The sequence below is a fragment of the Eptesicus fuscus genome, chromosome 1 (assembly GCF_027574615.1).
Source record: "Eptesicus fuscus isolate TK198812 chromosome 1, DD_ASM_mEF_20220401, whole genome shotgun sequence".
Lineage (NCBI taxonomy): Eukaryota > Metazoa > Chordata > Mammalia > Chiroptera > Vespertilionidae > Eptesicus > Eptesicus fuscus.
This window is the reverse complement of record NC_072473.1, coordinates 45,628,565-45,655,142: the sequence shown is the minus strand read 5'-3', so window position 1 is coordinate 45,655,142 and position 26,578 is coordinate 45,628,565.

The window sequence follows — 26,578 nt, the reverse complement described above, 5'->3', positions numbered from 1 at the left end:
AGGGGTTCTTCTAATATTTTTATGGATTCCCGACTTATGTTTAAGTCCTTTAACCATTTTGAATTTATTTGTGTGTATGGTGTAAGTTGGTGGTCTGGTTTCATTTTTTTGCATGTATCTGTCCAATTTTCCCAACACCATTTATTGAAGATACTGTCTTGACTCCATTGTATGCTCTTTCCTCCTTTGTCAAATATTAATTGAGCATAATGACTTGTGTCAATTTCTGGGTTCTATGTTTGGTTCCACTGATCTATTTGTCTGGTCTTGTGCCAGTACCAGGCAGTTTTGAGAACAGTGGCTTTGTAGTATAGCTTGATATCTGGTATTGTGATCCTACCAACTTTGTTCTTCTTTCTCAAGATTTCTGCAGCTATTTGGGGTATTTTTTTTTTTATTCCAGATAAATTTTTGGAGAGTTTGTTCTAGGTCTTTGAAGTATGCCATTGGTATTTTAATGGGAGTTGCATTGAATTTATAGATTGCTAGATTGCTTTGTGTAGTATGGATATTTTAATGATGTTGATTCTACCAATTCAAGAACATGATATATTCTTCTATTTGTTTATGTCTTCCTCTATCTCTTTTTTCAGCATCCTGGAAATTTCTGAGTACAGTTCCTTTACCACCTTGATTAAATTTATTCCTAGTTATCTTAATTTTTGTTATTGTAATGGTAAATGGGATTTTTATTTTAGTTTCTCTCTATGTGAGTTCATTATTGGTGTATAGAAAAGCCGTAGACTTCCCAGTGTTAATTTTGTGTCCTGCTACATTGGCAAATTCATTTATTAAGTCTAGTAGTTTTTTTGATGTAGTGTTTAGGGTTTTCTATGTACAATATCATGTCATCTGTGAATAATGACAATTTTACTTCTTCTTTTCCAATTTGGATGCCTTTTACTTATTCTTCTTCTCTGATCACCATGGCTAGTACTTCCAGTACTATGTCAAACAGGAGTGGTGAGTGAGGGGATCCCTGTCTTTGTTTCTGTTCTTAGGGGAAATAGTTTTAGTTTTTGCCCTTTGAGTATGATGCTGGGTATAGGTTTGTCATATATGGCTTTTATTATGTTGAGTTATGATCCTTCTATTCCCACCTTTCTGATAGTTTTTATCAAGAAAGTGTGTTTGATTTATCAAATGCTTTATCTGCATCAATGGATATGATTACATGGTTTTTATCTCTCAATTTGTTTATGTGGCATTTTATATATATTGATTTGCAAATATTTTACTATCCCCGGAATAAATCCAATTTTAGTCATGGTGTATGATCTTTCTAATATATTGCTGGATTATATTTGCTAGAATTTTGGTGTCTATGTTCATGAGGGATATTCACCTGTAATTTTCTTTCTTTGTATTGTCTTTATCCAGTGTTGGGATTAGGATAATGCTGGCTTCACAGAAAGAGCTTGGAAGTATTCCTTCCTCTTGATTTTTTTGGAATAGTCTGAGGAAGATAGGTTTTAGTTCTTCTTTGAATGTTTGATAAAACTCCCTTGAAACCCATCTGATCCAGGGCTTCTGTTTGTTGGAAGTTTTATGATTACTGCTTCAATTTCCTCCATAGTTGTTTGCCTATTCCGATTTTTTTATTCTTCCTGGTTGAGTTTTGTAAGGTCATATGTTTCTAGGAATATCTCCATTTTCTTCTAGGTTGACCAGTTTGTTGGAATAGAGTTGGTCATGGTATACATTTTTTATGATTCTTCTTATATCTGTGGGGTCTGTTGTTATTTTGCCTCTTTCATTTCTGATTTTGTTTAGTGGGTCCTCTCTCTTTACTTCTTGGTGGCCCTGGCTAGAGATTCATCAATCTTGTTTATCCTTTCAAAGAACCAGCTCTTGGTTTTGTTGATATTTTTTATTTTTATCTATCTATCTATCTATCTATCTATCTATCTATCTATCTAACTATCTATCATCTATTTATTTATTTTGTCTCTATGTCATTCATTTCCTCTCTGATCTTTATTATTTCCTTCCTTCTGCTCACTCTGGGCTTTTCTTGTTGCTCTCTTTCTAATTATTGAAGTTGCAGAGTTAGATGGTTTACTACCAGTTTTTCTTGTGTGTGTTTTTGTTTGTTTTGTTATGTTTTTGTGTGTGTTTTTTTTTTTTTGAGGTAGGCCTGTAATGCTATGTGTTTTCTCAGGACTGCTTTCCCTGTGTCCCATAGATTTTGGATTGTTGTGTTTTCATTGTCCTTTGTTTGTAGAATGTTCATTATTTCTTCTTGGATCTCTTTGGTAACCCAATCATCCTATCAAATAAAAGAGTAATATGGAAATTGACTGTACCTCTGATACATCCACAATCCACACCCACCAGCCAATCAGGAGTAAGTATTCAAATTATTCCAACCAAGATGGCTGCAGCCACGGAGCGAGCAGTAGGCTTGGCTTTCCCCAGAAATGGAGGAAGCCAAGCTTTCCCCCCACCCTGGCCTGCCCTAGACTCCGCTCAAGGCTACAAAGTTTCAATTATAGAAGATAAATAAATGCCAACAAAAATGGTGGCAGCCACGGAGCTGGAGAGAGCAGAAGTCTTGGGTTTCCCTGGCGATAGAGGAAGCCAGGCTTTCTGGCCTGCCTTGGCCTTCGCTCAAGGCTATGAAGTTTCAATTATAGAAGATAGATAAATCCCAGATACTAGGGCCTCCACTTGGGTCACTGGGGGGCGGGTCATGGCCAGCCTGCAATCCACCACAGGCCCTTCACCCACGCCACCCCATGCCCCAAGGGACCCCCCACCCTGATCTGGGACACCCTTCAGGACAAACCAGCCGGCCCTTACCCATGCACCAGGCCTCTATCTTATCTAATAAGAGTAATATGCAAATTGACCGTCACTCCAACACACAAGATGACTGCCCCCATGTGGACAAAAGATGGCCACCACAAGATGGCCAGTAGGGGAGGGATCAGGTCTGCAATGGAGGGCAGTTGTGGGCAATCAGGCCAGCAGGGGAGAGCAGTTGGGAGGGACTAGGCCTGCAAGTTGTGGGTGATCAGGCCAGCAAGGGAGGGCAGTTGGGAGGGACCACACCTGCAAGGGAGGGCAGTTGGGGGTGATCAAGCCTTCAGGGGAGGGCAGTTAGGGGTGACCAGGCTGTCAGAAGAGGGAAGTTGGGGGCAACCGGGCCTGCAGGGAAGGGCAGTTGGGGGGGACCCAGGCCTGCAGGGGAGAGCAGTTGGGGGGTCCAGGCCTGCACGGGAGGTCAGTTAGGGGCAATCAGGCTGGCAGGGGAGCAGTTAGGAATCAATCAGGCTGGCAAGGGAGTGGTTAGGTGGTGATCAGGCTGGCAGGCAAAAGTGGTTAGGGGCAATCAGGAAGGCAGGCAGGCGAGCAGTTGGGAGCCGCAGTCCTGGATTGTGAGAGGGATGTCTGACTGCCCGTTTAGGCCCGATCCTACCTGGGCCTAAATAGGCAGTTTGACATCCCTCGAGGGGTCCCAGATTGGAGACGTGCAGACTGGGATGAGGGACACACACACCCCATGCACGAATTTCGTGCACCGGGCCTCTAGTAGTTTAATAGCATACTATTCAGCCTCTAAGTGTTTGAATTTTTGTGATTGTTCTTATTGTAGTTTATTTCTTATATTATGCCTTTGTGACCTGAGCAGATTCCTGATATTATTTCAATCTTTTGAATTTGAAGATTCTTTGCCTGTGTCCCAATATGTGGTCTATCTTTGAAAATGTCCCATGTGCACTTGAGAAGAATATATTCTGTAGCTTTGGGGTGGGATGTTCTGAAGATGTTGATTAAGTCCATCTGATCTAGTGAGTCATTTAGGATTACTGTTTGTTTGCTGATTTTTTGTCTAGAGGATTTATCAAGTGATGTTAATGGGATAATAAAGTCTCCTACTATGATTGTATTGCTGTCTATCTCTCCCCTGATATCTTCCAGAATTTTTTTTTTAATGTATTTGGATGTTCCTGCATTGGGTGCATATATGTTTACCAGATTTATATCCTTTTGTTGTATTGAACCCTTTAGAATTATGAAGTGGCCTTCCTTGTCTCATATTATGGTTTTCATTTTGAGGTCTATTTTGTGAGATATAAATATTGCTACCCTATCTTTTTTTCTTTTTTTTCATTTCCATTTGCCTGAAAGATATTTTTCCATCCCTTTACTTTCTGTGTGAGTCCCTTGTTCTCAGGTGGATCTCTTGTAGACAGCATATATATGGGTCATATTTTCTTATCCATTCAGTCACTTGATATCTTTTGATTGGAGCATTTAATCAATTTATGTTTAATGTTATAATTGATAGGTACTTGTTTGTAGCCATTTCTACTTGTTATGCCTGTGTTCCTCTTCCCTTTCTATTTCTTCTTTTTACAGCATTCCATTTAGTATTTTTTGCATTGCTGGGTTGGTAGTGATAAACTTCCTTAGCCCCTTTTTTTTGTCTGTGAAGCTCCTTATTTCCCCTTCAATTTTTTAAAATTAATCATCATTGTTGAGATTATTACAGATATCCCTCTTTTCTCTTCCCATAGCTCCCCCACAACCTGGTTCCCACCCCACCCCAGGGCCTCACCACCCTATTGTCTGTGTCCATAGGTAATGCATACATGCATATAAGATTTTTGTCTAATCTCTTCCTGCACCCCCCACACTCCCTTACCTCTGAGAATCATCAGTCTGTTCCATTTCCATGCCCCTGATTCTATTCCATTCACCAGTTTATTCTGTTCATAAGATTTTTTATTCATTTGATTTTTAGATTCAAATGTTAATAGATATGTATTTGTTGCCATGTTGTTGTTCATATTTTTTACCTTTATGTTTTTTTTCTTGTTCTCTTCTAAAAGAATACCCTTCAGCAGATTCAAAAGAATACCCTTCAGATTAGATTCTCTAATCCTTGCTACTCTTCTTCTCATTCTGGCACCCTTATTATACGTATGTTACTTCATTTTATGTTGTTCCAAAGCTCCCTTAGGCTCTCCTCCTGGTTTTTAATTTTTTTTCTCCAGTTGTTGTTCAGATTGGGGTGTTTTTTTGCCTTATCTTCTAACTCACTAATTCAGTTCTCTGCTTCTCCTACTCTCCTCTGGAAACCTTCCATTGTGTTTTTGATTGTAGCTATATAACTTTTGATTTCTTCCTGATTTTAGCATAGGTTGTTGGTTTCCTCATCCATCTGGTTTACAACTGCATCCTTTTTTCTGACATAATGCATGCTTCCATTTCATTTACTTCCTTTCTTGGTGATTCCTCTTTTTCTTTTCTTTGGGGATTGTTTTGTTGTCTTCCCATTCTAGCTATCACTAGAATGTTCAAGTGCAGAGTTGTGGGGGCCTGAGCCATGTGTGGCAGAAGCTTGCACCACCCGAGCGTCACCGAGACCTGTGGCTGCAATCAGTCGGTGGGAGTCATGTGCACTGAGAATCAGTGTCCTCACGTGTGTGTTGAGAATCAGGGTCCCTGCACGCGTGCCTGAGAAACAGAGGCATTGCATGCATGCACCAAAAATCAGAGTCCCCGTGTTCTCCTGCTAAATATTGAGAATCAGAATCTCTGGCATTTGGTGCAGCCTTACGCGTGAGCTGAGAGTCAGGGCTCCTGTACACGCGTGACAAGAAAAAAGGCCCCATGTGTGTTCACTGAGTATCAAAGTCAGTGGCACTCAGTGTGGCCTTGCGTGCTGTGCCGAGAATCAGTGCACGTGCATGCATCAATAATCAGAGTCCCCGTGTGCACATGTGATGAGAAACAGTCCCCACTGAGAATCAAAGTTACAGGCACTCAGTGTGGCCTCGTGTGTGTCAAGAATCAGAGTCCCTGGCCTGCTAGGGGGGCCAGGTTGCACAGCTGCCCTGCCTGTGTCGGTGGGAGACTTGCTCATGCACTGCATGTTGTGCTGTTCCTATGCCACTGTGGCAGGCTGGTGAGGAAGGGGATGTGCTCTGTGACTCACAGAAATCTGCAGCTGGGATGTCTGAAGTTTCGGTTTCTCTGGGTCTGCAGCTGTGGTAGCAGGTCTTTGTCCAGAGTGGCTGTAGGGTCCTATATGCCAGTCTGGGTGGTGGTGAGGCTAGAATCCTAGTCACAGCAGTTCTTTGTCCAGAGTGGCTGTAGGGTCTGATGCCAGTCTGGGTGGTGGTGAGGCTAGAATCCTAGTCACAGCAGTTCTGCCTTTCATGATGGTTTGGTTTCTGTGCCAGTGCTGGCAGCCTGGGAGTGTTTGCAGTGGCTACTGGGTCTTGCAGTCTAAGACAGCCCAGTCTGCCATCCCCCAAAAGTCCTGCAGGATCTAACTGTCTGTAGCTCACACACACACTCACCACACACATACACACACTCCCCTTTTGCTCTCTCACTCTCTCTCACTGCAGTCTTGCTGGTTGCCATCTTCATTCCTCTGTTTTTGTTTTGTTTGTTTGTTCTTTACCTTTTTGTATTTCTTCTCTTTTTTCTTTCATATCTCTATTTTCTCTCTTCACTTTGATTCTATTCTACTTTTGTCTCTTTATTGTTATTATTAATTTTTCTTATTTTATTGTTCTCTCTCTCATTTTTCTGTTTTATTTTTCCTATCTATATCTTAATATATCCATTATTGCTATTTTTAAAATTAATTATTATTATTTAATTTATTTTATGTTTCTTTTTCTTTCTTCTTGCTACACAAGGTGCTATAGCTTCCTCCTTGTTGCCATATAGCCATTTTTTTGTCTTCATCTTTCTCCATTTTGCTTTATTTCCCCTCTAAGTCTTTGGCTATGTCTTTTAGTATCCTTTTTATTTTTTCTTTGCTTTGCTTTCTTCTTTTTTCCTTCTTACTTTATCCTATTGTTGTTGTTTTGTGTAGCTTGATTTTTTTTGTGTGTTTTTGGTTTGGTCTTGTTGTATCTTGCTCTGTTCAGTCAGCAACTGTATAACAGGTGGAACAATTAGGTTGGGTTTGAGCCGCACTGTTAGCAAGGCAGAGGGGTGATCCTTATCACAAACAGGATATCAATAAAGTACAAATTACAATATGAGAGCCCATATAACACATACAAGGGACATGCCTAGAGCATCCAGAGAGACTGTACCACTGGACCCCTCAGGATGCTTTCTACATAAGGCCATCCCACAAAGACTGGGAGGCCTACCAGTTCTATTTAATACATTAAAACATATACAAAGAGACCACTAAAATGGGGAGACAAACAACCCCAAATGAAAGAAAAGGAGGAATATCCAGAGAAAGAACGAAATAAAAGGGAGTCAGACAACCTATCAACATAAAGTTCAAAGTAATGATTATAAAGATGTTTAAGGAGTTTAGCGCAAAATTTAAGTAACTCAGTGGGAACGACAGCAACATGCAAAAGGAAATAGAAACCATGAACCATAACCAGACAGAAATGAAGAATAACATCTCTGGCATCAAGAACACACTGTAAGGTATTAAAAGTAAATTGGGTGAAGCAGAAGATCTAATCACTGATTTGGCATACAGGGTAGAAATAAATACCCAATTAGACCAGCAAACAGAATAAAAAGAGAATTAGAAAGCAGGATGATAGCTTTAGGAACCTCTGGGACAACTCGAAACATGACAACATCTGCATTATAAGAATTGAAAAGGTGAAGAAGTTGAGCAAGGAACAGATCAACTGTTTGAAGAAATAATGACAGAAAACTTCCCCAACCTGGTGAAGGAAAATATCACACAAGTTCAGGAGGCACAGATTGTCACAATGAAGATGAACCCAAATACACCCACACCTAGACACATCATAATTAAAATGGCAAATCTTAAAGACAAAGAATCATAAAGGCAGCAAGAGAGAGAAAATAAATTATATATAAAGGGTTCCCATTAGAATGTCAGTGAACTTCTCAATAGAAACACTTCAGGCTAGAAGGGAGTGGCATCAAGTACTCAAACTAATGAAAAGCAAGGGACTGAGTACAAGACTACTGTATCCAGCAAAGCTATTTATTAAAATTGAAGGCGAAATAAAAAGCTTTTCAGACAAAAAAAAAGGTTAAAGGGTGACATGACCACCAACCCAGCAATGCAGGAATGTTAAAGGGACTTCCTTAAGAAGAAGAAATGGAAGGAGAGGGGATCATAGGCATAAAGAGAATAAAATGCCTATAAATACCTATCAATAATAACCTTAAATGTAAATGGATTAAATGCTCCAGTCAAAAGACATAGGTGACTGAATGGATAAGAAAACAGGACTTTCTCCCCCTGCAAAAAAAAAGAAAAAAAAAAAGAAAAACACACACACACACACACACACACACACACACACACACACACACACACACAATATAGAGGCCTGGTGCATGAAATTCGTGCATTGCTAGGGTCCTTTGGCCTGTCCAGTGATCATGGCCAATCAGGGCTGATCAGGTTTCATGCCTCCCAGTCTCCTTCTTCCCTCGCCACCCGTGCAGCACCACCGTGTGGTTCCTCCCACTTCCCTGTCTCCCCGCCTCCTCCTTCCCTCACTCCTGCAATGCCCCTCCACCACTGCTGGTCACCTGCCATGTTCCATGCCTCCCCCTGGCAGTCAGCACATGTCATAGCGAGCGAGCGAACTCCCAGTCTCCCACTCAAACTCCCAAGGGAACACGATGCATATTAATATTATATATATATATATATATATATATATATATATATATATATATATATATATATTTCCCCCCCCCACAGGAGACCCACCTCAGAAAAGATACACACAGACTGAGACTGAAGAGATGGTAAAATATATTCCATGAAAATGGAAATAAATAACAAGTTGGGGTAGTAATACCCATATCTGACAAAATAGACTTCAAAACAAAGGCCATACGAAGAGACAAAGAAGACTACTACATAATACTAAAGGGAATGGTTCAACAAGAAAATACAACCCTTGAGAAGATGGCAGTGGGCAGGACGGAGGTGAGAGAGAGGGTGTGAGTGAGTGAGGAACAGATAAATCCAGCAGGACTCGCAGGTGCTGGCAGACCAGACTCTCATGGACAGGGAATACCTACCACTGCTGCAGACACTCCCTGGGCTGTTGGACTCGGGCACGAAGCCAACACCATCTTGAAGGGAAGAATGGCTTCTTCTAGGAAGTCATCAACACCACCACCCAGACAGACCTTTGACATTGCCTGTGACCCTGCAGACATTCCAGCCAAAATCCTGCTGCCCCATCTGCAGATCCTCAGACCCTAGGACCTCCACCTCCAAGGGTGCACGCTCCTGCAGCAGTAAGTGCAACTTCCCCCTCCCCAGCAGCCAAACTTCTGCTGCCACAATTACGCTTTTCCAGCACCACAGTCATGCTTTTCAAGCACACTGGCTGCCTGGGCCCACCACGCCGCAGGCTGCTAGTGGGGGCCACTGCTGGGCATACTCTTATCCAAACAGGGGCCCACTGCCCTGGCAGTAGTAATTCTGAATTACCCCTTCCTGGATACCTTCCCACAGTCACCTCGGTCACATAGATACAGCACCAGGACTCCTCTGAGTACCTGAGCATACCACCATTGGGCATGCGCAAACCCAACCAGGAGCATAGGGCCCCTGGTAGTAGAAATATGGACTTCCCCCACTCCCGGCTGCCTGCCCACAGACTCCTCAGTCATATGGCTCCAGCGCAAGGGCCTATCTGAGTGCACCACCCTGGCAATCAGTTTTGGGGCATCCCTGTGAGCCACCACTGCGTGCATGCAAGTTCAAGGGTGCAGCAGCAAAAGCTGAGTTTTCCCACTACACAGCTGTCAACCTCTGGACACCACACTCATGCTTTTCCAGTGTGCAGGCCTCCTGAGCCTAAGGACACAAAGGTGGCTCTTGGGTGCCTCTGTGAGCCCTTGTGGGGCACACTCGTATCCAAACAAGGGTGCACAGCCCTGGCAATAGAAATTCGGAATCACCCCCCCTTATGGATGCCTGCCCAAAGATCCCTCTGTCACTTGGCTTCAACACTAAGGCCACGCTGAGTGCACCGCCCTGACAAACGGCTCCCAGGTGCCTCTGTGAGGCGCCACTGGGCGCGCATGAATCCAACCAAGGACACAAGGCCTCAGCAGCAAAAACTGAATCTTCCCACTCCACAGCTGCCAACCTCTGGACACCGTAGTCATGCCTTTCCAGAGTGCAAGCCTCCTGAGCCCCACCACCCTGAAAGATGGCTCCTGGGTGCCTCTGTGAGCCCCCGCTGGACACGCGCAATTTCAACCAAGGGCACAAGGCAGAAAAAATTGGGACATCTCCCTCCCTGGCTGCTGACCTCTGGACACTGCAGTTGCACCTTTCCAGCATGCAGGCCTACGGAGCTCACTGTCCTTATAGACAGCTCCTAGATGCCTCCTTGAGCCCCAGATTGGAGCATTCATATCCAAACAAGGGTGCACAGCCCTAGCAGTAGAAATTTGGACTTCCCCCTTCCCAGCTGCCTACCCGCATACACCGTGGTTGCATGGTTTCAGCACGCAGGACCCCTGAGGACACCACCCCAGCAGGTGACTCCCGGGTGCCTCTGTGAGCTGCCACTAGGTGCACTCATATCCAAGCAAGGGCTCAAGGCCCCACAGCAGAAACTCAGACTCCCCCCTTTTCAGCTGCTGACCTCTAGTCACTTCAGTCACACTAATTCAGTGTGCAAGTTTCCTGAGCCCATTGTCCTAGCAGGCATCCCTTGGGTGATTCTCTGACCTGCTGCAAGGCACAACCCCGGCCACTGGCATCCAGTCCCTATGGTAGTGCCACCCCAGCACAAGGACCCACTAAGTCCATCGCCCCAGCAGACAGCTCCTGGGTGCCTCTGTAAGCAGCCATTGGCCATGAATATCCAAGCAAGGGTGCACATTCCCCCAAAGCAGAAATGGGGACTTTGACCTCCACGGAGCTGGTGGCACACAATTGCTCCAATCCAGTGTGTAGGCCCCATGACCACACACTCCTTGCAGACAGCTCATGGGCCCCTCTGTGTGTTGCCACAGGGCGTGTGCCTCTCCAACCAAGAATGCATGGCTGCCTCAGTAATATCAGTGACATCCCTCTCCAAGCTAACTAGCTCTGGACAACTTGGTGAATTACTGAGAACTTGGTTCCCTGGACAAGGTCACATTGTTTCAGCCACAGACCCCGAGATTCCCACATCACCAGTTCCTGAATCCTGAACATCCTCATGATTCAGAGAAGGAAATCACTTTGACCAGAGTCTCACTGCCTCAAAAATAGACAATGAGACACCCACACCCCCACTGTCACGGGCACAGGGCCCCTCGTAGTGTGTTGCAGAGTGACACTAATCTAGCAAGAGTCACACCACACTGGCCAAAGCTACAGTACCTGAGCCTCAGGCACCACAGCTCCTTCTTCCCAGGCCGTGGACTCTGGGAACCCACAGTGAGCACATACCAGTGATAACTCAGGCAACCTTTTGCACAAGAGCCAGAACCACAATCACATTCAAAACAGCTTGCACAATGAAACTAGGGGTGAGTCACATTGCCAACCCGAGACGAGAATTTATCCATGAATAAGACACTAACACTCTAGATCTAATTACATCATGAGAATCCAAATAGCTCAAGTAGGGATCTCCACTAGATCACAAAGCCCAGGAGACCTGAAAGACTTCACCTGTAGCATCATCCCCAAAAGAACCTGGGTAGCAAAGCAGTTGGATCTAAGAAACAGAAACAATTAAAACATTACAGAAAAAATGGGGAGACAAAAAAAAAATCCCAAAAGGAATGAAAAAGAGGTATCACCAGAAATGGAATTAAATGAAATGGAGGCAAGCAACATGTCAGAGAAAGAATTCAGAGTAATTGCTATAAGGATGCTCAAATGGCTGGATGACAAATACACACAACTCAATGAGAATTATAAAGAGCTGAATGAGAATGTCACCAACATGAAAAGAAACCAAGAGGAAATGAAGAATGACATAACTGCAATAAAGAACACAATGGAAGGCTTAAACAGTAGACTAGAAGAGGCTGAGGACTGCATCAGCGAATTAGAAGACAAGGTAGGAAAACAAACACAGCAACAACTGGAAAGAAAACTTAAAAAGCAATAGGAGAGCCTAAGGGAGCTTTGGGACAATTAAAACAAAACAACATCTGCATCATAGGAGTACCAGAAGCAGAGGAAACTGAGCAAGGAATAGAAAACCTGTTTGAAGAAATAATGACAGAAAAGTTCCCTGATAATACCAAGAAAAAAACCACGCAAGTCCAAGAAGCACGAAGAGTCCCAAACAAGATGAACCCAAAAAGACAAAACACCAAGACACATCATAATAAAATTGGCAAACATCAATGACAAAATAAGAATCTTAAATGCTCACATAGAAAGACAGAAAGTTAACTACAAGGGATCTCCCATTAGAATATCAACTGATTTCTCAACAGAAACATACCAGGCTGGAAGGGAATGGAATGAAATACACAACGTGATGCAAAGCATGGGACTGAATCCAAGAATACTATATCCAGCAAGTCTATCATTTAAAATTGAAGGTGGAATCAGGAGCTTCACAGACAAAAAATGGCTAAGAGAGTTTATTACCACCAAGCCAGCAATGCAAGAAATGCTAAAGGGACTGCTGTAAAAAGAAAAAAACAGAAAGGCAAAAAGGAACACAAACATTAAGAATAAAAATGATGACAAACAAGTACTTACCAATAATAATATTAAACGTAAATGGATTAAATGCTCCAATCAAAAGACAAAGGGTAGCTGAATGGATAAGAAAATATGACCCATATATTTTCTGTCTGCAAGAGACTCACTTCAGAAAAAAGGATTCACAAAACTGATCGTGAAGGGATGGAAAAATTTTTTTCAGGCAAATGAAATTAAGAAAAAAGCCGGGGTTGCAATACGTATATCTGACAAAATAGACCTTAAAGTAAAGAGCATAACAAGAGATAAGGAAGGTCACTTCTTAATACTAAAGGGAGCAATTCGACAAGAGGATATGACTCTCATAAACATGTATGCATCCAATAAAGGAGCAACCAAATACATAAAACAACTTCTAGAAGATATCAAGGGAGAGAATGATGGCAATACAGGCATAGTAGGGGACTTTACTACCCCACAGTCACCACTGGACAAATCCTCTAAACAAAAAATCAGCAAATAAACAGCAATCCTAAATGATTCACTGTATCAGATGGACTTAGTTGACATCTTCAGAACATTTCACCCCAACGCTACAGAATATACATTCTTCTCAAGTGCACACAGGACATTTTCAATGATAGACCACATATTAGGACACAGGCAAAGTCTCTTCAAATTCAAGAAGATAGAAATCATAACAAGCATCTCCGATCATAATGGCATAAAACTGGAAATCAACTACAATAAAAACAATGAAATAACATCAAACACTTGGAGGCTAAACAGCATGCTATTAAACAATGACTGGGTTTCCAAAGAGATCAAAGAAGAAATAAAAAGCATCCTGGAAACAAATGACAAAGAAAACAAAATAATCCAAAATCTATGGGACACAATGAAAGCAGTCCTGAGAGGGAAGTTCATAGCTCTACAGGCCTACATCAAAAAAAAAAAAAAAAAAGAAAAAAGAAAAACTGGTAATAAATTATCTAACCTTGCAACTTAAAGAATTATAAAGAGAGCAATAAGAAAAGCTTACAGTAACCAGAAGGAATGAGATAACAAAGATCAGAGCAGAAATAAATGACATAGAGACAAAAAATAAAAAAAAATAATATCAATGAAACCAAGAGCTGATTCTTTGAAAGGATAAACAAGATTGATGAAACTCTAGCCAGGATCACCAAGAAACAAAAAGAGAGGATGAAAATTAACAAAATCAGAAAAGAAAGAGGTGAGGTAACAACTGACCCCACAGATATACAAAAGATTGTAAAAAAAAAAAAATACTACAAACAAATCTACTCCAACAAACTGGAAAACCTCGACGAAATGGACGCATTCTTAGAAAAATAGAAGCTTCTAAAACTCAATCAGGTTTATTATGAAAACCTGAAAAGGCTGATAACTACTGATGAAATTGAAACAGTAATCAAAAAGCTTCCAGGAAAAAGAAACACCTGGACTAGATGGCTTCACAGGGAAGTTTTACCGAACATTCAAAGAAGAACTAAAACCACTCCATCTTATACTATTAAAAAAAATTCAAGAGTAAGGCACACTTCCAAATGTTTTCTATGAAGCCAGCATTACCCTAATCCCAAAACCAGATAAAGACACTACAGAGAAAGAGAATTACAGGCCAATATTCCCGCTGAATATAGATGCTAAAATCCTCAACAAAATTCTAGCAAACTGGATCCAGCATTACATTAGAAAGATCAGACACCATGACCAAGTAGGATTTATCCCAGGGATGCAAGGCTGGCACAATATCTGCAAATCAATAAAGGTGATACATCACATAAACGACTTGAGAGATAAAAATCACATAATCATATCAATTGATGCAGAAAAGGCATTTAACAAAATCCAACACCGCTTTCTGATAAAAACGCTCAGCAAAGTGGGAATAGAAGGATCATAACTCAACATAATAAAAGCCTTATATGAAAAACCTACAGCCAACATCATACTCAACGGGAAAAAACTAAAACCATTTCCCCTAAGAACAGGAACAAGACAGGGATGCCTGCTTTCATCACTCCTGTTCAACATAGTACTGGAAGTGCTAGCCACAGCAATCAGACAACAAGAAGAAATAAAGGGCAGGAAGAAGTAAAATTGTCATTATTTGCAGATGACATGATGCTGTACATAGAAAATTCTAAAGACTCCATCAAAAAATTAGAATGGCTATCATCAACAAATCAACAAACGACAAGTGTTGGCGAGGATGCGGAGAAAAAGGAACCCTCGTGCACTGCTGGTGGGAATGCAGACTGGTGCAGCCACTGTGGAGAACAGTATGGAGTTTCCTCAAAAAACTGAAAATGGAACTCCCATTTGACCCAGTAATCCCACTCCTGGGAATATATCCGAAGAAACTAGAAACACCAATCAGAAAGGATATATGCACCCCTATGTTCATAGCAGCACAATTCACCATAGCTAAGATTTGGAAACAGCCTAGGTGCCCGTCAGCAGATGACTGGATCAGAAAACTGTGGTACATCTACACAATGGAATACTATGCTGCCATAAAAAAGAAGGAATTCTCATCATTTGCAGCAACCTGGATGGAATTGGAGAACATTATGTTAAGTGAAATAAGCCAGTCAATGAAAGAAAAATACCACATGATCTCACCCATTTATGGATAATAAAGAACATTATAAACTTGAACAAAAAGATAGATACAGAGCCAGTAAAGCATCAAACAGACTGTCAAATTACAGGGGGAAGGTTAGGGAGAGGTGGGGGAGATAAGAGATCAATCAAAGGACTTGTATGCATGCATATAAGCATAACCAACGGATGCAAAACTCTGGGGTGTGAGGGCATATATGGGAGTGGGGTGGGGGGTGGCAATGGTAAGATATGTACACATATAATACCTTAATAAAAAATTGAAAAAAAATTATTAGACTTAATAAATGAATTTGGCAATGTAGCACGATACAAAATTAAAGCCAAGAAATCTATGGCATTTCTATACACCAATATGATCTTACAGAAAGAGCGATTAAAAAAACAATCCCATTTACCATTGCATAAAAAAAAATAATAAGATACCTAGGAATAAACTTAACTAAGGAGGTAAAAGACCTCTACTCAGAAAACTACAGAATGTTGAAAAAAGAGATAAAGGAAGACATAGATGGAAGAGCATACCGTGTTTATGGATTGATAGAATCAACATCATTAAAATGTCCATACTACCCAAAGCGATCAATAGATTCAATGCACTCCCCATTAAAATACCAATGGCATATTTCACAGACCTAGAACAAACTCTCCAAAAATGATTATGGATTAAAAAATACCCCCAATAGCTGCAGCAATCCTGAGAAAGAAGAGCAACGTAGGAGGGATCTCAATCAGATATCAAGCTGTATAACAAAGCAACTGTTCTCAAAAACTGCCTGGAACTGGCATAAAAACAGACATATAGACCAATGGAATATAATAGAGAACTTAGTAATCGACCCAAAACACTATGCTCAATTAATATTTGACAAAGGAGGCAAGAGCATACAATGGAGTCAAGACAATATCTTCAATAAATGGTGTGGGGAAAATTGGGCAGATGAATGCAAACAAATGAAACTAGCCCACCAACTTACACCATACACAAAAATAAACTCAAAATGGATAAAGGACTTAAACATAAGATGGGAAACCATACAAATGTTAGAGGAATCCACAGGCAGAGAAATCTGACATATGCTGAAGCAATATCTTCAACGATACAGCTCCTAGGGCAATGGAAACTAAAGAAAAAAATAAACAAATGGGATTATATAAAAATAAACTGCTTCTGCATAGCAAAAGAAACCATTCACAAAACAAGAACAGCCACTGCATGGGAGAACATATTTACCAATGTTATCACCGATAGGGGTTTAATCTCCAACCTTTACAGGGAACTCATACAACTTAACAAAAGGAAGATAATCAACCCAATCAAAAAATGGGCAATGGACCTAAATAGATACTTTTGGAAAGAGGACATAAGGAAGGCCAAGAGAGATATGAAAACATGCTCAAAGTCATTAATCATCCAAGAGTTGCAAATCAAAACAACAATGAGATACCATCTCACACATGTCAAAATGGCTATCATCAACAAATCAAGAAAGGACAAGTGCTAGAGAGGATGTGGAGAAAAAAGAACCCTCGTGCACTGCTGGTAGGAATGCACACTGGTACAGCCACTGTGGAGAACAGTATGGAGTTTACTCAAAAAAATAAAAATGGAACGACCATTTAACCCAGTGATCCCACTTCTAGGAATATATCCCAAAAAAACTAGAAACACCAATCAGAAAGGATATATGCACCCCTATTTTCATTGCCACACAATTTACAATAGCTAATATTTGGAAATCGCCTAAGTGCCCATCAGCAGATGAGTAGATTAAAAATGGTATTAAATCTACACAATGGAATACTATGCTGCTGTAAAAAGGAAAAAATTCCTACCGTTTGCAACAGCATGGATGGAGCTAGAGAACATTATGCTAAGCGAAATAAGTCCGTCAGAAAACGATAAATATCACATGATCTCACTCATGTGTGGATTATAATGAACAACTTAAACTGAAGAACAAAAACATATCAAGAGACAGAGAAGCATTGATCAGATGCTCAAACCTCATAGGGAAGGTAGGGGATGGTGGGGGTAAGAGGGAGAGATCAACCAAAGTACTTGTGTGCATGCATATAAGCATAACTAATGGACAGAGACACCGGGGGGGTGAGGGCATGAACGGGAGTGGGGTGGGGCGGGGCAATGGGTGGTTAAGGACACCTATGTAATACCTTAATCAATAAAAAAAGAAAAAATTAAAAAAAGAAAATATAACCCTTATAAACATATATTTCCCCAATATAGGAGCAGCCAAGTTCGTGAAAAAACTCTTGTCAGACTTCAAGGGAGAGATGAACAGCTATACATTCTGTCAGGAGCCAAGAGTTGGTCAAAGGATTAACTCTGACCTTACTTCAGTCACGGAAACTAGGCCCACTTCCTCTTGCCTGAGGACAAAGCATTCCTTCTGTAGCCACCCTTCAACCGCCACACCCTTTACCTTAGCCGATTATCTAAGTCCCCACCCCTCCTAGGCATCTCCCCTTCTAGAAACCACATATAAGGAACACTGTAAGAATAAAATTTCAAGGCTTGATCAGAAACCCTTTTGTCCTGCCTCCATTCTTCTGCGTCCCTTGTCTGTCTTTCATTCTCTTAGGTGCGCCGCCTCGGTACCCTCGTTAGAAGACCCCGCTGGCCGGGGCAACATTCATAGTAGGGGACTTTAAAACTCCACTGACATCACTGGATGGATCTTCCAGACAAAAATAAATACCCAAAAAGAGGCTTTAAATGACACACTTCATCAGAGGTATCTTACTGATATTTATAGAGCACTACACACAAAAGAAGAAGAATTGCATTCTTCTCAAGTGCACATGAAACATTCTTAAAGGTAGTACACTTGTTTGGACACAAAACAAGTCTCTACAAATTCAAGAAGATTGAAATCATCGGAAAAAAAAATGGCGACGGAATAGAGTCGGGTTTGGAGTCTGGTCCTGGGGCGTATTGTAGGAGAAGCAGAGGCGCGCAGAGAGAGCGTATGTGGGCAAGCCAAGGGACAGCTAAACTCCATGAGAAGGCGGGGGAGTGCTGGGCAGTGTTCCCCTGACCGTGCAGCACCCACAGGGGCTGGGTCCCCTCCCGGAGCTGCGGGCTCACCGGGCGCCTTGCCATCTTGCAAGGAAAGGAGGATTTTATCGGAAACCTGACTTTCTGCGACAACTGCAAACACTGAACGGCTTCGAGCACCAGACCACCGGTCCCCTATCGGCACAAACATTCGGATTCAAAGGAACTCTTCACTGCACCACGGAAAGGTCAGATTTCTCCTGAAATAAGGAGTGGTTTCTAATCCCCGCGGTGGGTGAGGGAAGCGCTGGGTGAGGGAAGCGTGGCAGCCACAGGACCGGCAGGAACCGGGAGGTCTGTGCCTAGAAAAATCGGTGGCAGTTGGAACTGCTGTGATCCGTGAATGTGGAGGGGGGTCCTCTGAGCTGCTAACAGAAGTGACCTCTTGAAAGCAACTCATTTTAATCTGACGAGGAGGGTCAGACTAAGAATTTTCAAAGGAGTGCAGTATCCTTAGTCTGGCGCACAGACCCACTGTCCGCACACTTGGGCTCTTTCCGACTCTGATTGCTAAGCCCAATACATAGAAAAACCCAGGTGGAGGGGCCCTGAAAGACTGCAGGGGTAAGTTGTTTTTTCGGAACCTGGGGAGCAGAGCTGGGTGTGACCATCAGAGAGGCAGCTCTGAGGCGCACACCTCCACAAACCGGTACTGAGTGCCATAGAGGGGGGAAAAAAAAAAAAAAAGCTAGAGAGGCCCGGAAGTCAATTCAGAAACACTGCCACCCAGGGGCTGAAATGCTAATTGTCTCTGGTGTAATCAAAAATAAATACCAGAAATTAAGACAAGGCCGGCTTAAAAAGCAGGACTGGCTTCCAACACTGAGGAGCCCTGGAATGAAGCTGAACTGAAATACCGCCCAGACTGGGAAACAGGCGTACCAAACAGAATAATAGAGGAAGTGAATGACAGCCGCTACTGCACATTTTAGTCTTCCTATTTTTTAATTTTAAATTCTTTTTCAATTTTTTAAATTTTTTATTCTCATTTATTTTATTTTCATTTTTTGCATCTTTTACTTAAGAAACTAATTTTTTTTCTTTTTCCTCACTCGATTTTCACCTTTGTAATTATTACAGTTTTATTTTCAATCAGCATTATTATTACTATTATTTTACTTTTTTTTTAATGTCAGTTGATTTTCTCTTTCTTTTATTTTTGGATTAGTGTCCTACATTCGATTTGCATCTTTCCCTTACAATCGTTTTACCCTATCTCAAAGCTAACATTATGCCATCACTCTCCTCCTAACCTGTCCCCTTTTGGCCTCCTATTTATCTTAACCCTTTCTGGCTTTAGATATTCCCTACTTTTTCAGTTGACTCTCTGCTAAAACTTCACCCTACTTATATATCTAATTCCCAACCCCCTGCTCCAAATCCATATAAACCTCTCTCTACGCTACCTTAAAAAAATTATTTTTCTCTCTGGCCTTTTGTTGTTGTTTGCTTGAATGTTGATTAGATTGAATTTTTATGCTTTTTTTATGAGATTGTTTTGATTATTCTTTTTGTTGGTTTGGTTGGTTCTTTTGTTTGCTTTGTTTTTGTTTGTTTTATACTTTTGTTTTCCCTTGCCTCACTTGATATTAGCTGGTGTTGCAGTTTGTATTAATCTCCAGGCTTGTGTTGCTGGAATTTTCTGGGAATAGTGGTTGTTCTAGTGGAGTTTACTCCCCATATATATAGTCTGTTCCCCTTTTCATCTCTTAGTATCGCTCTTGTCTCTCTTACTTTTTTTTCTTTTCTTTTTTCTCTTTTTCTTTCTTTCTGCTCTTTTCCCAAGTTCAGATTCACACTCTTTGTTTTTTTTGTTGTTGTTCTTTCTTTTTATTCTCCCTCTTCCACTCCTGATCCCTAATTTGTCTTTCTCTGGTGGTTACCTTTATTGGAGGTTATTAATATCGTGAATACAATTCTGTTCAGTGCCTTGTCTGTAGTGCCTGGTTGTGTTGTATTTTGTACCTTTAAATCAATGCCGGAGAGAGAAATCTATATAACCAGACATCCGGAGAAGAGAGACCATGAGGAGACAAAGAAATAGCCCCCACAGGAAAGAAAAGCAGGCATCATCAGAAAAGGAAGTAAGCGATTTAGAGGCAAACAACCTATCAGAGAAAGAATTCAGAGAAATGGTCATAAGGTGGCTGAAAAGGATGGAAGACAAATTCGACAATATGAGTAAGAACCAAGAGGAAATGAAGAAGAACCAAGAAGAAATGAAAAATGACATTGCTGCTGTAAAGAACTCAATAGAAAGCATCTAGAGTAGTCTAGACGAAGCAGAGGACCGCATAAGTGAACTAGAAGACAAGATGAAAAAAATACCCAATTACAACAGCTTCTAGAAACAAAAATTAGAAAGCATGAGGAGAGCCTAAGGGAACTTTGGGACAACACAAAACAAAACAACATCAGGATAATAGGGGTGCCAGAAGGAAAGGAAACTGAGCAAGGAATAGAACACCTGTTCGAAGAAATAATAACAGAAAACTTCCCTGATATAGCGAAGAAAAAACCCACAAAAATCCAAGAATCTCACAGAGTTCCAAGCAAAATGAACCCCAAAAGACCGATGCCAAGGCACATTATAATTAAGTTGGCAAACACCAATGACAAAGTAAGAATCTTAAAAGCGGCCAGAGAGAGACAGACAGTTATATACAAAGGAACCCCCATCAGACTAGCAAATGATTTCTCAACAGAAACTCATCAGGCCAGAAGGGAATGGAATGAAATATACAAAGTCATGCAAAGGAAGGGTCTAAATCCAAGAATACTGTACCCAGCAAGGCTATCAATCAAAATTGAAGGTGAAATCAGGAGCTTCACAGACAAAAAAGGACTAAGGGAGTTTATCACCACCAAACCAGCAATGGAAGAAATGCTAAAGGGTCTGCTGTAAAATAAAAAAGAAAGAAATAGGAAGCAAAGAAGGAACAAAGGGGTATAGAATAAAAATGGCGTCAAATAAGTACCTATCAATAATAACTTTAAATGTAAATGTTTTGAATGCCACAATCAAAAGACACAGGGTAACAGATTGGATAAGAAAACAAAACCCATATAAAAAGCTTTTTTACAGCAAAAGAAACCATCAACAAAACAACAAGAAGGCCCACTGCATGGGAGAACATATTTGCAAATGCTATCACTGATAAATGTTTCATCTCCAACATCTACAGGCAGCTTATGCAACTTAATAAAAGGAAGATAAATGATCCAATAAAAAAATGGGCAACAGACCTAAACAGAATATTTTCAAAAGAAGACAGAAGGAAGGCCAAGAGACACATGAAAACATGTTCAAACTCACTTATTATCCGAGAGATGCAAATCAAAACAACAACGAGGTACCATCTCACACCTGTCAGAATGGCTATCATCAACAAATCAACAAACGACAAGTGTTGGCGAGGATGCGGAGAAAAAGGAACCCTCGTGCACTGCTGGTGGGAATGCAGACTGGTGCAGCCACTGTGGAGAACAGTATGGAGTTTCCTCAAAAAACTGAAAATGGAACTCCCATTTGACCCAGTAATCCCACTCCTGGGAATATATCCGAAGAAACTAGAAACACCAATCAGAAAGGATATATGCACCCCTATGTTCATAGCAGCACAATTTACAATAGCTAAGATTTGGAAACAGCCTAGGTGCCCGTCAGCAGATGACTGGATCAGAAAACTGTGGTACATCTACACAATGGAATACTATGCTGCCATAAAAATAAGGAATTCTCATCATGTGCAGAAACCTGGATGGAATTGGAGAACATTATGCTAAGTGCAATAAGCCAGTCAATGAAAGAAAAATACCACATGATCTCACTCATTTATGGATAGTAAAGAACATTATAAAGTGATGAACAAAAAGATAGATACAGAGACAGTAAAGCATCAAACAGACTTTCAAATTACACGGGGAAAGTTAGGGAGAGGTGGGGGAGTTATGAAATCAAACGAAGGACTTGTATGCATGCATATAAGCATAAACAATGGACGCAAAACTCTGGGGGGTGAGGGCATGTATGGGTTTGGGGTGGGGGGGTAATGGTAAGATATGTACACATATAATACCTCAATTAAAAAAAATCATATGAAGCATCTTCTCAGATAACAATGGCATGAAGTTAGAAATCAACTGAAATAAAAAACTTAAAAACCCTCAAATAAATGAAGCCTAAATAGCATGTCATTAACCAATGAATGGGTTACCAATGAGATCAAGCAAAATATTAAAAACATCCTGGAAACAAATGAAAATGAACACACAACAACCCAAAAACTATGAACAGAGTGAAAGAAGTTCTGATAAGGATGTTAATAGCATTACTGGCCTTTCTCAAGAAATAAGAAAAAACACTAATAAACTATCTAACACTATAGCTAAATGAATTAAAAAGGGAACAACAAGAAAAGCCCAGAGGAAGTGGAATGAATGAAATAATAAAGATCAGAGTGGAAATATACTATATAGAGACCAAAAAATGTACAAAAGATAAAAAAATCAAGAGCTGGTTCTTTTAAAGACAAACAAGTTTGATGAACTCCTAGCTAAACTCATCAAGATACAAAGTGTACCCAAATAAATAACGTTGGAACTGAAAAAAGCGATATAACAATGGACACCACAGAAATACAAAGGATTGTAAGCAAATATTATGAACAATTATATGCCAACAAATTGGACAACCTGGGAGAAATGGACAAAGTTTTAGAAACATACAATCTTCCAAAACTGAATCAGGAGGTGTGGGGAAGCACAGGACTTGGTTGGAATGTCCGTAAGGAGGCTTTTCTGAAAGGTTGGGGGCCTCTGAGGGGACCTTGCTGAATGTGGCAGCCCCTACCTTGACTTTTCCAAACAAGTCTGATCCCCCAGGTGTTTTGTTAGAATCTCTATGTTTAGTCTTTAAAGACCCGACCTTGTAAAAGCATATACTTTATCAAGAATACTTATCCTGTTAATTGTATCTAGAGGTTAATTTTAGTTCAAGCTGTTATGACAATAAAAGCCAAAGGAGGCAGGCAAACAGGGCTACTTGACAGTGATAGCCAAGTAGTGCCTTAGTCCTCTTTCATAGAAATGTGTGTCAGAGTAATCATTCATCTGTCTCTCAGGGGCTGCTGGTCAGGCCCAGAAAGGTGGTGCCCCCCTCCCCCCCCCCCGTGTGAGGAGGAACCAGGAATGCAATGAAACACAACGGAACTCTCAAAACCTAAGAGTAGGAAAATGAAAATAATTGCACAGTAAGTCATTGGAGCCCTCTTGGGATTTTCAAGTTAGATGGAATTGTTTCTCAGCTAAGGAATTCACTATCTCTGTTATGCTTCTTAAGAATGTAAGTATGGTCTGGGAGAGGCCAAGCGTCCCTGGGTCCAGGTGAGACCATGCGTCCCTGGATCCGGATGAGGCCTAGTGCACCTAGGCCCGGGTGAGCCCAAGTGGCCCTGGGTCTGGGAGAGGCCAAGCGTCCCTGGGTCCGGGAGAGACCATGTGTCCCTGGATCCAGGTGAGGCCTTGTGCAACTAAGCCCGGGTGAGGCCACGTGCCGCTGGGTCTGGGAGAGGCCAAGCGTCCATGGGTACGGGTGAAGCCAGATCCTGGGTCCGGGTGAGGCCGTGCGCCCCTGGATCCATCCGGGTGAGGCTGGGTCCCAGGCCCGGGTGAGACCACGCGCCCCTTGGGTATGGGTGAGGCCACGTGCCCCTTAGTCCAGGTGACGCCGTGCCCCTGGGATCGGCCGAGACCAAACCAGAGGGAGTCAGACCTCCATTACCACCATTTGTCCACCATCCAGAGCTGAGGGGTCAGTGCTGACATGTACACATAAGGAACTAATGGACATCGAAATTGGGTCTCAAAAGAACTGTTGGTCCAGGGGGAAGCTCGCTACAGATTGATTCATTTGCCTGTCAGCATAAATATTATTGCTCGTCTCACATTCAGTTCTTATTAGTATATATCTAGTGACATTTGATCTCGTTCATCTAGAGGAAATGAGGAACAACATAGACTGAGGAACAAGAACAGAACCAGAAGCAAGGAGGCATCGATCGGACTATCGGGCCTCAGAGGGAGGATAGGGGAGGGTAGGGGGAGGGTGGGGGGAGGGGGAGAGTTCAACCAAAGGACCTGTATGCATGCATATAAGCCTATCCAACGGTTAAGTTCAACAGGGGATTGGGGCATACGTGGGGAGAGGGGTGGGATGGGAATGGGGGGATGAGGACAAATATGTGACACCTTAATCAATAAAGAAATTAAAAAAAAAAAAAAGAATGTAAGTATGTTTTCCATTAGAAAAATAAGCCTATTGCTGAAAATAAGGGGGAAAAAAAGGTGTTTCCTGTATTTGCCTAGGAAGCAAAGGTTTTAGATATATTATTAAAATAACTATGTTGTATTAATCAGGAAATGGATTACTTTAAATGAATAGATTACTTAATACCATTTAATAATAATAGTCTCTATATATGTAAAGAGCCACGGTCCATAACTTCCAAAACAACCAAATGGATGACTGCAATGCTGCAGGCGACGGAGCACTGACTGCCGAGGGGCCTGCGGATCAGGTCTGGAGAAAGGACCGGAGAGAGAACCAGGGTCTGATTGCAGCCCCCATGGCAGTTCAGTGCTGGGTCGGCACCACAGAAGTGAGTCCTGCAGTAAATGCTGGGTCGCCATGACCACCCAGCACTGACTGTCACCACTGCAGCTGTGGCGACCCAGTACTGACTGCTGAGGGGGCTGCGGATCAGGCCCAGACAGAGACCTGGAGAGAGAAGCAGGGTCTGATCTGCAGCCTCTGTGGCAGCTGTTGGTCAGCCCTTGCCTCTCTCTCTCGACCTTACCAGCAGCCTCAGGAGCTGCTGATCAACCTTGCCTCTCTGATCAGGCCTGGAGATAGGCCTGGAGACGCTGACTGTCATAGGGCTGGCAGGGAAGGACAGTTAGGGTCGATATCAGTCCTGCAAGGGAGGGCAGTTGGGGGAAATCAGGCAGGCAGAGTCAGTTAAGGGTGATTAGGCCAGCAGGGGAGAGCACTTAGGCGTGAGATCAGGCCGGCAGGCGAGGGCGGTTGGGGGTGAGATCAGGCCAGCAGGAGAAAGCCATTGGGGGGTGAGATGAGGCTCGCAGGGGAGGGTCATTGGGGCAACCAGGCTGGCAGGGGAGGGCAGTTGGGGGCGATAAGGCAGGCAAGCAGAGGGGTTAGGGGTGATCAGGCAGGCAGGCAGGTGAGTGGTTAGGAGCCTGCAGTCCAAGATTATGAGAGGGATGTCCAACTGCCGGTTTAGGCCCGATCCCACAGGGGATCGGGCCTAAACCAGCAGTCAGACATCCCCGAAGGGGTCCCTGATTGGAGAAGGTGCAGGCTGGGCTGAGGGAATGCCCCCTCCATGCACAAATTTTGTGCACTGGGCCACTAGTAATATATAATGTATTTGACTACCTTCCCAGGGTTTGAATTTAAGATTTGCTTTCTCTCTTTATGAAGGAAAGTTTATACTTAAGGTATATGGGAAGCTCTGTCAAATAAGGAAATAATAATTATATTTTATTTATATATGCATATTAATTAGATTCTACTATGCTATCATTTATAACTAATTGTTATAAGTTATAATATTGTGGAATATTGTGTTTTGCAAAAAGGACAAGATTCCATGTCATTTATATTACTCTATAAAGTATCTAGATTTGTAGAAATACTGGCAAGAAAAATCAGGAGAAAAAGAATTTAATTATAGGACTAAATAAATAAAAATAATTGTAATTTTAGTAATTATTGTTCTCATAGCAATGTGCTTATTTGCATGAATCCAATAAGAATCTAATTTCTTCATAACAGGACATAAGTCAGTTTCCAATTGTAGTTTTATTAACCAAAACTTTACTGGAATGTGATGTCTGAAAGAGAGACATGCCAGGACTCTGGATGTCACCAGAAAACTCTAAGGAATGAAGATTAACTTTGAAGCTGATAAGCCCCTTGTATAAATAGCCTGGTACCTTACTTGGTCATGTGGTTCATGGCAGTCTTTCCAGGTAGGGAATGAAGGTTTCTTTCCTGAGATATGACATGAAAAAAACCTTAAGACACCTGTAGGGACCTAAACTTGAGGAATGCACCCCAATTCTGTAGGTATTGCAGGCAAAGCCTGATGGCAACTGTGTGGCTTGGCTTCTTGACCCTAGGGGTAAACTTTCTCATGAGATTCCAGCAA